This window comes from Ambystoma mexicanum, chromosome 2q (assembly GCF_040938575.1).
Source record: "Ambystoma mexicanum isolate Mex_15411 chromosome 2q, UKY_AmexF1_1, whole genome shotgun sequence".
NCBI classification, from domain to species: Eukaryota; Metazoa; Chordata; class Amphibia; order Caudata; family Ambystomatidae; genus Ambystoma; species Ambystoma mexicanum.
In genome coordinates, this window is record NC_090924.1 from 128737123 (window position 1) to 128749367 (window position 12245).

Here is a 12245-nt window from a genome sequence, read left to right on the forward strand (position 1 = left end):
TGTCAATGGGCCACCAACCTTCGGGATGAGGAGGAGACCTGTGAAGACAGTCAGAGCGTGCCGACTGGGGCATTCATTTGGCTCATACACCGACAAGGCTTTCAGCGGCAGGAACAAACTTCAGGAATAGGCATTCTTGGCCTCGAATCCTAAGGGGGGTGCAAACGCTGAGGACAATTCCGTCAAATGCTCAAAGGACCGTGGCTCGTTGGTCTAGGGGTATGATTCTTGCTTTGGGTGCGAGAGGTCCCGGGTTCAAATCCCGGACGAGCCCAATCAAGGTGGTTAACTTGAGCTCCTTTTTTTTGTTTTTTCAATGTTATTTTCATTGGACAGACTCTCTGGTTTTCTCGGTAAGCAGTAGTCGATGAACAATTCACTTCCTGAACCTCTTTGCGTGCCATGTCCTTGCGACAAGCACTTTGTGTTCTCTGTTAGCTCTCAGTAACATTCCTTGATTTGCTTGTGAGTTTTGGCCGTCCGATCTCAAAGTGGAAATATGTCCTTCCCTCTGTACGCTGCATAGGCCCTCAGCTGGCATACTTGTATATGTGCGCATGCTTGATAGGACGTATGTTTTAGGCTGGATTGTGTGAGCTTCAGGCGCAAGGCATTTGATAAGTCTTTAAGCAGGTCCACTTGCACTGCCCTTTGCACCTGTTCTCCCAGTCCCTACAAAGGTGAGCAAGCAGCTGTTTCTGTAGTGTAGTGGTTATCACGTTCGCCTCACACGCGAAAGGTCCCCGGTTCGAGACCGGGCAGAAACACTCTCTGCTGGCATTTTACACAAAATAGTTTTTTTCCCCTTTTGTCACACACAAATGTAAAGTATGAACTTATTTGCGTTCCCATGGAAATAGCATATGCTCTCAAGAGCTTGAGAAATACACTGGGAAGGCAAGCATCCTCACATGTATTCTGTATATGGGGCCAATAAAAAAATGCACGCGCTTGCATTTTGTGTATGTAATGTTGCAGAGCACAGAGAGGATTTATTTTCCCTACTGCTGGGTATTTGGGTCTCTGGGATCACAGTTGGGTCCGCTCCGTCCTCTGAAATGGTCCATATTAGTTACATAGGTTAGTGTACCAAAGAAATAATACATTTTCATATACAGCTTCTTCATTTCTGTGTTCTGAGGGATTACCAGTTGTAAGAAATGCACTTGCCGGTACAGTGATTCCCTGGCTTTCTCTGGCCCGAGAAAGCTTTTCCTCTGAAGTGGGAACAGAAGTTGGACTGCTTCTGCTGAACTTCCTGAAAGCAGAGCTGGCGGGAGGAGGGACTTTTTGAGTGCTGGGAAAATTTGAGCTGGAAATTTGCATCGGCTGGACAGAGATTGCTTGGAGCAGCCAAAATATAATAACGGCCATGGCGCTCAAGTAAAGCAGAAAGCTTTTAGTATACACCTTTTGCACTCTTGTCAACGAATCTGGGCTCTGTGAATGCTCACCCTACGCAAGAAAAGAGAACAGACTTTGCTGGTGACCTAAATATATCTCGCCTGATCGAGCACGATCGAGCTCTGAGTGAGCAGCTGTGCAATGGTCATCTTTACCAAAGGGGAGATGCTGCTTTTTCCAGTGTCACGCCCATGCTCTCAGGGCTGGAGGGAGGAGGGCTGCTTTTTGTTTTTACAGGCAAAAGGAAAGGCCCAGCCCTCAGAGCTTCTGCCAATGCAGATCCCAGCAGGTGCAAAATAAAGGCTCTCCCCCACCTTGCCAGCTGCAGATTGATCAGAAGACTGCTAGTCTAGTGTGTTGGGCCACTTTCTCTCTTCTGTGTATCGTCCCCTCTTATTACATAAACAGCATAAGAGGAATAAAGGAAGGAAGGAAGGAAGGAAGGAACAGTGTATCGCAAGCACCTTCCACCCTGATGTCAATGGGCCACCAACCTTCGGGATGAAGAGGAGACCTGTGAAGACAGTCAGAGCGTGCCGACTGGGGCATTCATTTGGCTCATACACCGACAAGGCTTTCAGCGGCAGGAACAAACTTCAGGAATAGGCATTCTTGGCCTCGAATCCTAAGGGGGGTGCAAACGCTGAGGACAATTCCGTCAAATGCTCAAAGGACCGTGGCTCGTTGGTCTAGGGGTATGATTCTCGCTTTGGGTGCGAGAGGTCCCGGGTTCAAATCAGGTGGTTAACTTGAGCTCCTTTTTTTTGTTTTTTCAATGTTATTTTCATTGGACAGACTCTCTGGTTTTCTCGGTAAGCAGTAGTCGATGAACAATTCACTTCCTGAACCTCTTTGCGTGCCATGTCCTTGCGACAAGCACTTTGTGTTCTCTGTTAGCTCTCAGTAACATTCCTTGATTTGCTTGTGAGTTTTGGCCGTCCGATCTCAAAGTGGAAATATGTCCTTCCCTCTGTACGCTGCATAGGCCCTCAGCTGGCATACTTGTATATGTGCGCATGCTTGATAGGACGTATGTTTTAGGCTGGATTGTGTGAGCTTCAGGCGCAAGGCATTTGATTAGTCTTTAAGCAGGTCCACTTGCACTGCCCTTTGCACCTGTTCTCCCAGTCCCTACAAAGGTGAGCAAGCAGCTGTTTCTGTAGTGTAGTGGTTATAAAGGTCCCCGGTTCGAGACCGGGCAGAAACACTCTCTGCTGGCATTTTACACAAAATAGTTTTTTTCCCCTTTTGTCACACACAAATGTAAAGTATGAACTTATTTGCGTTCCCATGGAAATAGCATATGCTCTCAAGAGCTTGAGAAATACACTGGGAAGGCAAGCATCCTCACATGTATTCTGTATATGGGGCCAATAAAAAAATGCACGCGCTTGCATTTTGTGTATGTAATGTTGCAGAGCACAGAGAGGATTTATTTTCCCTACTGCTGGGTATTTGGGTCTCTGGGATCACAGTTGGGTCCGCTCCGTCCTCTGAAATGGTCCATATTAGTTACATAGGTTAGTGTACCAAAGAAATAATACATTTTCATATACAGCTTCTTCATTTCTGTGTTCTGAGGGATTACCAGTTGTAAGAAATGCACTTGCCGGTACAGTGATTCCCTGGCTTTCTCTGGCCCGAGAAAGCTTTTCCTCTGAAGTGGGAACAGAAGTTGGACTGCTTCTGCTGAACTTCCTGAAAGCAGAGCTGGCGGGAGGAGGGACTTTTTGAGTGCTGGGAAAATTTGAGCTGGAAATTTGCATCGGCTGGACAGAGATTGCTTGGAGCAGCCAAAATATAATAACGGCCATGGCGCTCAAGTAAAGCAGAAAGCTTTTAGTATACACCTTTTGCACTCTTGTCAACGAAGCTGGGCTCTGTGAATGCTCACCCTACGCAAGAAAAGAGAACAGACTTTGCTGGTGACCTAAATATATCTCGCCTGATCGAGCACGATCGAGCTCTGAGTGAGCAGCTGTGCAATGGTCATCTTTACCAAAGGGGAGATGCTGCTTTTTCCAGTGTCACGCCCATGCTCTCAGGGCTGGAGAGAGGAGGGCTGCTTTTTGTTTTTACAGGCAAAAGGAAAGGCCCAGCCCTCAGAGCTTCTGCCAATGCAGATCCCAGCAGGTGCAAAATAAAGGCTCTCCCCCACCTTGCCAGCTGCAGATTGATCAGAAGACTGCTAGTCTAGTGTGTTGGGCCACTTTCTCTCTTCTGTGTATCGTCCCCTCTTATTACATAAACAGCATAAGAGGAATAAAGGAAGGAAGGAAGGAAGGAAGGAACAGTGTATCGCAAGCACCTTCCACCCTGATGTCAATGGGCCACCAACCTTCGGGATGAGGAGGAGACCTGTGAAGACAGTCAGAGCGTGCCGACTGGGGCATTCATTTGGCTCATACACCGACAAGGCTTTCAGCGGCAGGAACAAACTTCAGGAATAGGCATTCTTGGCCTCGAATCCTAAGGGGGGTGCAAACGCTGAGGACAATTCCGTCAAATGCTCAAAGGACCGTGGCTCGTTGGTCTAGGGGTATGATTCTCGCTTTGGGTGCGAGAAGTCCCGGGTTCAAATCCTGGACGAGCCCAATCAAGGTGGTTAACTTGAGCTCCTTTTTTTTGTTTTTTCAATGTTATTTTCATTGGACAGACTCTCTGGTTTTCTCGGTAAGCAGTAGTCGATGAACAATTCACTTCCTGAACCTCTTTGCGTGCCATGTCCTTGCGACAAGCACTTTGTGTTCTCTGTTAGCTCTCAGTAACATTCCTTGATTTGCTTGTGAGTTTTGGCCGTCCGATCTCAAAGTGGAAATATGTCCTTCCCTCTGTACGCTGCATAGGCCCTCAGCTGGCATACTTGTATATGTGCGCATGCTTGATAGGACGTATGTTTTAGGCTGGATTGTGTGAGCTTCAGGCGCAAGGCATTTGATTAGTCTTTAAGCAGGTCCACTTGCACTGCCCTTTGCACCTGTTCTCCCAGTCCCTACAAAGGTGAGCAAGCAGCTGTTTCTGTAGTGTAGTGGTTATAAAGGTCCCCGGTTCGAGACCGGGCAGAAACACTCTCTGCTGGCATTTTACACAAAATAGTTTTTTCCCCTTTTGTCACACACAAATGTAAAGTATGAACTTATTTGCGTTCCCATGGAAATAGCATATGCTCTCAAGAGCTTGAGAAATACACTGGGAAGGCAAGCATCCTCACATGTATTCTGTATATGGGGCCAATAAAAAAATGCACGCGCTTGCATTTTGTGTATGTAATGTTGCAGAGCACAGAGAGGATTTATTTTCCCTACTGCTGGGTATTTGGGTCTCTGGGATCACAGTTGGGTCCGCTCCGTCCTCTGAAATGGTCCATATTAGTTACATAGGTTAGTGTACCAAAGAAATAATACATTTTCATATACAGCTTCTTCATTTCTGTGTTCTGAGGGATTACCAGTTGTAAGAAATGCACTTGCCGGTACAGTGATTCCCTGGCTTTCTCTGGCCCGAGAAAGCTTTTCCTCTGAAGTGGGAACAGAAGTTGGACTGCTTCTGCTGAACTTCCTGAAAGCAGAGCTGGCGGGAGGAGGGACTTTTTGAGTGCTGGGAAAATTTGAGCTGGAAATTTGCATCGGCTGGACAGAGATTGCTTGGAGCAGCCAAAATATAATAACGGCCATGGCGCTCAAGTAAAGCAGAAAGCTTTTAGTATACACCTTTTGCACTCTTGTCAACGAAGCTGGGCTCTGTGAATGCTCACCCTACGCAAGAAAAGAGAACAGACTTTGCTGGTGACCTAAATATATCTCGCCTGATCGAGCACGATCGAGCTCTGAGTGAGCAGCTGTGCAATGGTCATCTTTACCAAAGGGGAGATGCTGCTTTTTCCAGTGTCACGCCCATGCTCTCAGGGCTGGAGGGAGGAGGGCTGCTTTTTGTTTTTACAGGCAAAAGGAAAGGCCCAGCCCTCAGAGCTTCTGCCAATGCAGATCCCAGCAGGTGCAAAATAAAGGCTCTCCCCCACCTTGCCAGCTGCAGATTGATCAGAAGACTGCTAGTCTAGTGTGTTGGGCCACTTTCTCTCTTCTGTGTATCGTCCCCTCTTATTACATAAACAGCATAAGAGGAATAAAGGAAGGAAGGAAGGAAGGAAGGAAGGAACAGTGTATCGCAAGCACCTTCCACCCTGATGTCAATGGGCCACCAACCTTCGGGATGAGGAGGAGACCTGTGAAGACAGTCAGAGCGTGCCGACTGGGGCATTCATTTGGCTCATACACCGACAAGGCTTTCAGCGGCAGGAACAAACTTCAGGAATAGGCATTCTTGGCCTCGAATCCTAAGGGGGGTGCAAACGCTGAGGACAATTCCGTCAAATGCTCAAAGGACCGTGGCTCGTTGGTCTAGGGGTATGATTCTCGCTTTGGGTGCGAGAGGTCCTGGGTTCAAATCCCGGACGAGCCCAATCAAGGTGGTTAACTTGAGCTCCTTTTTTTTGTTTTTTCAATGTTATTTTCATTGGACAGACTCTCTGGTTTTCTCGGTAAGCAGTAGTCGATGAACAATTCACTTCCTGAACCTCTTTGCGTGCCATGTCCTTGCGACAAGCACTTTGTGTTCTCTGTTAGCTCTCAGTAACATTCCTTGATTTGCTTGTGAGTTTTGGCCGTCCGATCTCAAAGTGGAAATATGTCCTTCCCTCTGTACGCTGCATAGGCCCTCAGCTGGCATACTTGTATATGTGCGCATGCTTGATAGGACGTATGTTTTAGGCTGGATTGTGTGAGCTTCAGGCGCAAGGCATTTGATTAGTCTTTAAGCAGGTCCACTTGCACTGCCCTTTGCACCTGTTCTCCCAGTCCCTACAAAGGTGAGCAAGCAGATGTTTCTGTAGTGTAGTGGTTATCACGTTCGCCTCACACGCGAAAGGTCCCCGGTTCGAGACCGGGCAGAAACACTCTCTGCTGGCATTTTACACAAAATAGTTTTTTTCCCCTTTTGTCACACACAAATGTAAAGTATGAACTTATTTGCGTTCCCATGGAAATAGCATATGCTCTCAAGAGCTTGAGAAATACACTGGGAAGGCAAGCATCCTCACATGTATTCTGTATATGGGGCCAATAAAAAAATGCACGCGCTTGCATTTTGTGTATGTAATGTTGCAGAGCACAGAGAGGATTTATTTTCCCTACTGCTGGGTATTTGGGTCTCTGGGATCACAGTTGGGTCCGCTCCGTCCTCTGAAATGGTCCATATTAGTTACATAGGTTAGTGTACCAAAGAAATAATACATTTTCATATACAGCTTCTTCATTTCTGTGTTCTGAGGGATTACCAGTTGTAAGAAATGCACTTGCCGGTACAGTGATTCCCTGGCTTTCTCTGGCCCGAGAAAGCTTTTCCTCTGAAGTGGGAACAGAAGTTGGACTGCTTCTGCTGAACTTCCTGAAAGCAGAGCTGGCGGGAGGAGGGACTTTTTGAGTGCTGGGAAAATTTGAGCTGGAAATTTGCATCGGCTGGACAGAGATTGCTTGGAGCAGCCAAAATATAATAACGGCCATGGCGCTCAAGTAAAGCAGAAAGCTTTTAGTATACACCTTTTGCACTCTTGTCAACGAAGCTGGGCTCTGTGAATGCTCACCCTACGCAAGAAAAGAGAACAGACTTTGCTGGTGACCTAAATATATCTCGCCTGATCGAGCACGATCGAGCTCTGAGTGAGCAGCTGTGCAATGGTCATCTTTACCAAAGGGGAGATGCTGCTTTTTCCAGTGTCACGCCCATGCTCTCAGGGCTGGAGGGAGGAGGGCTGCTTTTTGTTTTTACAGGCAAAAGGAAAGGCCCAGCCCTCAGAGCTTCTGCCAATGCAGATCCCAGCAGGTGCAAAATAAAGGCTCTCCCCCACCTTGCCAGCTGCAGATTGATCAGAAGACTGCTAGTCTAGTGTGTTGGGCCACTTTCTCTCTTCTGTGTATCGTCCCCTCTTATTACATAAACAGCATAAGAGGAATAAAGGAAGGAAGGAAGGAAGGAAGGAACAGTGTATCGCAAGCACCTTCCACCCTGATGTCAATGGGCCACCAACCTTCGGGATGAGGAGGAGACCTGTGAAGACAGTCAGAGCGTGCCGACTGGGGCATTCATTTGGCTCATACACCGACAAGGCTTTCAGCGGCAGGAACAAACTTCAGGAATAGGCATTCTTGGCCTCGAATCCTAAGGGGGGTGCAAACGCTGAGGACAATTCCGTCAAATGCTCAAAGGACCGTGGCTCGTTGGTCTAGGGGTATGATTCTCACTTTGGGTGCGAGAGGTCCTGGGTTCAAATCCCGGACGAGCCCAATCAAGGTGGTTAACTTGAGCTCCTTTTTTTTGTTTTTTCAATGTTATTTTCATTGGACAGACTCTCTGGTTTTCTCGGTAAGCAGTAGTCGATGAACAATTCACTTCCTGAACCTCTTTGCGTGCCATGTCCTTGCGACAAGCACTTTGTGTTCTCTGTTAGCTCTCAGTAACATTCCTTGATTTGCTTGTGAGTTTTGGCCGTCCGATCTCAAAGTGGAAATATGTCCTTCCCTCTGTACGCTGCATAGGCCCTCAGCTGGCATACTTGTATATGTGCGCATGCTTGATAGGACGTATGTTTTAGGCTGGATTGTGTGAGCTTCAGGCGCAAGGCATTTGATTAGTCTTTAAGCAGGTCCACTTGCACTGCCCTTTGCACCTGTTCTCCCAGTCCCTACAAAGGTGAGCAAGCAGCTGTTTCTGTAGTGTAGTGGTTATCACGTTCGCCTCACACGCGAAAGGTCCCCGGTTCGAGACCGGGCAGAAACACTCTCTGCTGGCATTTTACACAAAATAGTTTTTTTCCCCTTTTGTCACACACAAATGTAAAGTATGAACTTATTTGCGTTCCCATGGAAATAGCATATGCTCTCAAGAGCTTGAGAAATACACTGGGAAGGCAAGCATCCTCACATGTATTCTGTATATGGGGCCAATAAAAAAATGCACGCGCTTGCATTTTGTGTATGTAATGTTGCAGAGCACAGAGAGGATTTATTTTCCCTACTGCTGGGTATTTGGGTCTCTGGGATCACAGTTGGGTCCGCTCCGTCCTCTGAAATGGTCCATATTAGTTACATAGGTTAGTGTACCAAAGAAATAATACATTTTCATATACAGCTTCTTCATTTCTGTGTTCTGAGGGATTACCAGTTGTAAGAAATGCACTTGCCGGTACAGTGATTCCCTGGCTTTCTCTGGCCCGAGAAAGCTTTTCCTCTGAAGTGGGAACAGAAGTTGGACTGCTTCTGCTGAACTTCCTGAAAGCAGAGCTGGCGGGAGGAGGGACTTTTTGAGTGCTGGGAAAATTTGAGCTGGAAATTTGCATCGGCTGGACAGAGATTGCTTGGAGCAGCCAAAATATAATAACGGCCATGGCGCTCAAGTAAAGCAGAAAGCTTTTAGTATACACCTTTTGCACTCTTGTCAACGAAGCTGGGCTCTGTGAATGCTCACCCTACGCAAGAAAAGAGAACAGACTTTGCTGGTGACCTAAATATATCTCGCCTGATCGAGCACGATCGAGCTCTGAGTGAGCAGCTGTGCAATGGTCATCTTTACCAAAGGGGAGATGCTGCTTTTTCCAGTGTCACGCCCATGCTCTCAGGGCTGGAGGGAGGAGGGCTGCCTTTTGTTTTTACAGGCAAAAGGAAAGGCCCAGCCCTCAGAGCTTCTGCCAATGCAGATCCCAGCAGGTGCAAAATAAAGGCTCTCCCCCACCTTGCCAGCTGCAGATTGATCAGAAGACTGCTAGTCTAGTGTGTTGGGCCACTTTCTCTCTTCTGTGTATCGTCCCCTCTTATTACATAAACAGCATAAGAGGAATAAAGGAAGGAAGGAAGGAAGGAAGGAACAGTGTATCGCAAGCACCTTCCACCCTGATGTCAATGGGCCACCAACCTTCGGGATGAGGAGGAGACCTGTGAAGACAGTCAGAGCGTGCCGACTGGGGCATTCATTTGGCTCATACACCGACAAGGCTTTCAGCGGCAGGAACAAACTTCAGGAATAGGCATTCTTGGCCTCGAATCCTAAGGGGGGTGCAAACGCTGAGGACAATTCCGTCAAATGCTCAAAGGACCGTGGCTCGTTGGTCTAGGGGTATGATTCTCGCTTTGGGTGCGTCCTGGGTTCAAATCCCGGACGAGCCCAATCAAGGTGGTTAACTTGAGCTCCTTTTTTTTGTTTTTTCAATGTTATTTTCATTGGACAGACTCTCTGGTTTTCTCGGTAAGCAGTAGTCGATGAACAATTCACTTCCTGAACCTCTTTGCGTGCCATGTCCTTGCGACAAGCACTTTGTGTTCTCTGTTAGCTCTCAGTAACATTCCTTGATTTGCTTGTGAGTTTTGGCCGTCCGATCTCAAAGTGGAAATATGTCCTTCCCTCTGTACGCTGCATAGGCCCTCAGCTGGCATACTTGTATATGTGCGCATGCTTGATAGGACGTATGTTTTAGGCTGGATTGTGTGAGCTTCAGGCGCAAGGCATTTGATTAGTCTTTAAGCAGGTCCACTTGCACTGCCCTTTGCACCTGTTCTCCCAGTCCCTACAAAGGTGAGCAAGCAGCTGTTTCTGTAGTGTAGTGGTTATCACGTTCGCCTCACACGCGAAAGGTCCCCGGTTCGAGACCGGGCAGAAGCACTCTCTGCTGGCATTTTACACAAAATAGTTTTTTTCCCCTTTTGTCACACACAAATGTAAAGTATGAACTTATTTGCGTTCCCATGGAAATAGCATATGCTCTCAAGAGCTTGAGAAATACACTGGGAAGGCAAGCATCCTCACATGTATTCTGTATATGGGGCCAATAAAAAAATGCACGCGCTTGCATTTTGTGTATGTAATGTTGCAGAGCACAGAGAGGATTTATTTTCCCTACTGCTGGGTATTTGGGTCTCTGGGATCACAGTTGGGTCCGCTCCGTCCTCTGAAATGGTCCATATTAGTTACATAGGTTAGTGTACCAAAGAAATAATACATTTTCATATACAGCTTCTTCATTTCTGTGTTCTGAGGGATTACCAGTTGTAAGAAATGCACTTGCCGGTACAGTGATTCCCTGGCTTTCTCTGGCCCGAGAAAGCTTTTCCTCTGAAGTGGGAACAGAAGTTGGACTGCTTCTGCTGAACTTCCTGAAAGCAGAGCTGGCGGGAGGAGGGACTTTTTGAGTGCTGGGAAAATTTGAGCTGGAAATTCGCATCGGCTGGACAGAGATTGCTTGGAGCAGCCAAAATATAATAACGGCCATGGCGCTCAAGTAAAGCAGAAAGCTTTTAGTATACACCTTTTGCACTCTTGTCAACGAAGCTGGGCTCTGTGAATGCTCACCCTACGCAAGAAAAGAGAACAGACTTTGCTGGTGACCTAAATATATCTCGCCTGATCGAGCACGATCGAGCTCTGAGTGAGAAGCTGTGCAATGGTCATCTTTACCAAAGGGGAGATGCTGCTTTTTCCAGTGTCACGCCCATGCTCTCAGGGCTGGAGGGAGGAGGGCTGCTTTTTGTTTTTACAGGCAAAAGGAAAGGCCCAGCCCTCAGAGCTTCTGCCAATGCAGATCCCAGCAGGTGCAAAATAAAGGCTCTTCCCCACCTTGCCAGCTGCAGATTGATCAGAAGACTGCTAGTCTAGTGTGTTGGGCCACTTTCTCTCTTCTGTGTATCGTCCCCTCTTATTACATAAACAGCATAAGAGGAATAAAGGAAGGAAGGAACAGTGTATCGCAAGCACCTTCCGCCCTGATGTCAATGGGCCACCAACCTTCGGGATGAGGAGGAGACCTGTGAAGACAGTCAGAGCGTGCCGACTGGGGCATTCATTTGGCTCATACACCGACAAGGCTTTCAGCGGCAGGAACAAACTTCAGGAATAGGCATTCTTGGCCTCGAATCCTAAGGGGGGTGCAAACGCTGAGGACAATTCCGTCAAATGCTCAAAGGACCGTGGCTCGTTGGTCTAGGGGTATGATTCTCGCTTTGGGTGCGAGAGGTCCCGGGTTCAAATCCCGGACGAGCCCAATCAAGGTGGTTAACTTGAGCTCCTTTTTTTTGTTTTTTCAATGTTATTTTCATTGGACAGACTCTCTGGTTTTCTCGGTAAGCAGTAGTCGATGAACAATTCACTTCCTGAACCTCTTTGCGTGCCATGTCCTTGCGACAAGCACTTTGTGTTCTCTGTTAGCTCTCAGTAACATTCCTTGATTTGCTTGTGAGTTTTGGCCGTCCGATCTCAAAGTGGAAATATGTCCTTCCCTCTGTACGCTGCATAGGCCCTCAGCTGGCATACTTGTATATGTGCGCATGCTTGATAGGACGTATGTTTTAGGCTGGATTGTGTGAGCTTCAGGCGCAAGGCATTTGATTAGTCTTTAAGCAGGTCCACTTGCACTGCCCTTTGCACCTGTTCTCCCAGTCCCTACAAAGGTGAGCAAGCAGCTGTTTCTGTAGTGTAGTGGTTATCACGTTCGCCTCACACGCGAAAGGTCCCCGGTTCGAGACCGGGCAGAAACACTCTCTGCTGGCATTTTACACAAAATAGTTTTTTTCCCCTTTTGTCACACACAAATGTAAAGTATGAACTTATTTGCGTTCCCATGGAAATAGCATATGCTCTCAAGAGCTTGAGAAATACACTGGGAAGGCAAGCATCCTCACATGTATTCTGTATATGGGGCCAATAAAAAAATGCACGCGCTTGCATTTTGTGTATGTAATGTTGCAGAGCACAGAGAGGATTTATTTTCCCTACTGCTGGGTATTTGGGTCTCTGGGATCACA

At 47.3% G+C, this 12245-nt stretch overlaps 8 non-coding genes across 8 annotated transcripts; all 8 read left to right on the forward strand.

Annotated features, from left to right (window-relative positions):
* Window positions 1-202: 202 nt before the first annotated feature.
* On the forward strand, window positions 203-274 carry TRNAP-UGG (transfer RNA proline (anticodon UGG)). The gene has a single exon. It is a non-coding gene; the product is annotated as a tRNA-Pro (tRNA).
* Window positions 275-694: 420 nt separating this feature from the next.
* Window positions 695-767, forward strand: TRNAV-CAC (transfer RNA valine (anticodon CAC)). Its single transcript has one exon. It is a non-coding gene; the product is annotated as a tRNA-Val (tRNA).
* A 5023-nt stretch (window positions 768-5790) lies between these two features.
* Window positions 5791-5862, forward strand: TRNAP-UGG (transfer RNA proline (anticodon UGG)). Its single transcript has one exon. It is a non-coding gene; the product is annotated as a tRNA-Pro (tRNA).
* A 420-nt stretch (window positions 5863-6282) lies between these two features.
* On the forward strand, window positions 6283-6355 carry TRNAV-CAC (transfer RNA valine (anticodon CAC)). Its single transcript has one exon. It is a non-coding gene; the product is annotated as a tRNA-Val (tRNA).
* A 1807-nt stretch (window positions 6356-8162) lies between these two features.
* Window positions 8163-8235, forward strand: TRNAV-CAC (transfer RNA valine (anticodon CAC)). The gene has a single exon. It is a non-coding gene; the product is annotated as a tRNA-Val (tRNA).
* A 1802-nt stretch (window positions 8236-10037) lies between these two features.
* TRNAV-CAC (transfer RNA valine (anticodon CAC)) lies at window positions 10038-10110 on the forward strand. Its single transcript has one exon. It is a non-coding gene; the product is annotated as a tRNA-Val (tRNA).
* A 1303-nt stretch (window positions 10111-11413) lies between these two features.
* Window positions 11414-11485, forward strand: TRNAP-UGG (transfer RNA proline (anticodon UGG)). Its single transcript has one exon. It is a non-coding gene; the product is annotated as a tRNA-Pro (tRNA).
* A 420-nt stretch (window positions 11486-11905) lies between these two features.
* Window positions 11906-11978, forward strand: TRNAV-CAC (transfer RNA valine (anticodon CAC)). The gene has a single exon. It is a non-coding gene; the product is annotated as a tRNA-Val (tRNA).
* Window positions 11979-12245: the final 267 nt, after the last annotated feature.